The 671-nt window shown below is 49.9% G+C and overlaps 1 protein-coding gene across 1 annotated transcript in view; it reads left to right on the top strand.

The window, feature by feature from the left end:
- pfdn2 (prefoldin subunit 2) overlaps positions 1–671 on the top strand; it is a gene marked incomplete at its 5' end in the record, with an annotated part of 1995 nt that overhangs the window by 369 nt on the left and 955 nt on the right. The window lies entirely within an intron of this gene.

The raw sequence follows: 671 nt of genomic DNA, 5'->3' as shown, positions 1-671 counted from the left end.
AAACTGTCATTAAGAGTCTAATGATGACCATGAATCTATTGTTTGTCAGAAAAACCCATCTGTTCATCAATGTCCTCTTGGACAGCTGCCCTTACCTGGTCTGAACCGACATGCGACTCCAGACCCACAGCAATGTGGTTGGCTCTAAACTGCCATCTGGGCAATTAGGGATGGGCAATAAATGCTGCCTGGACAGCGATGCCCTCATCCCGTGAATGAATAAATTTAAAAGAAACAAAATCTCTGCCCCACCTTGCATTTGGGGAGAGTCATTGCTGCTCCAACTTCTTGTTCTGTCACAGGTCCGAGAAATGAGGGGCCTTGGTGGCTGCGTACATCCGGAGGGGGAGGTGGGGGGTGTGTGGGGCATTGATTATTTTCTGGGGCTGAGGGAATTGCGGATTTTTGGGACAGACTGGAACTCTGAAAGAAGCTGCAGTCTTGGGATTGCTGTGCCCCCTTCCCTAAGTCGTAGGACTTACCTGTGTGTCTCGGAAACATTGTGGGTGGAAGTGTTTGCTTGGGGGGGGGGTGGGTGTTGATGTTGAGTTTGCCGGAGGGTAGAGTTGACTCTATATCATTCTGTGTCCTTTCTCTGCTCCCTGCTCCCTATACCCAACCCCTGGCATCTCTGTCTCTGTCTCTCATTCACTCACTCTCTTCATCATCTG

The sequence above is a fragment of the Rhincodon typus genome, chromosome 48 (genome assembly GCF_021869965.1).
Source record: "Rhincodon typus isolate 14 chromosome 48, sRhiTyp1.1, whole genome shotgun sequence".
In the NCBI taxonomy this organism is placed as follows: Eukaryota; Metazoa; Chordata; class Chondrichthyes; order Orectolobiformes; family Rhincodontidae; genus Rhincodon; species Rhincodon typus.
The sequence above is the reverse complement of the archived record's forward strand: the minus strand, read 5'-3'. Positions and strand labels throughout refer to the sequence as shown.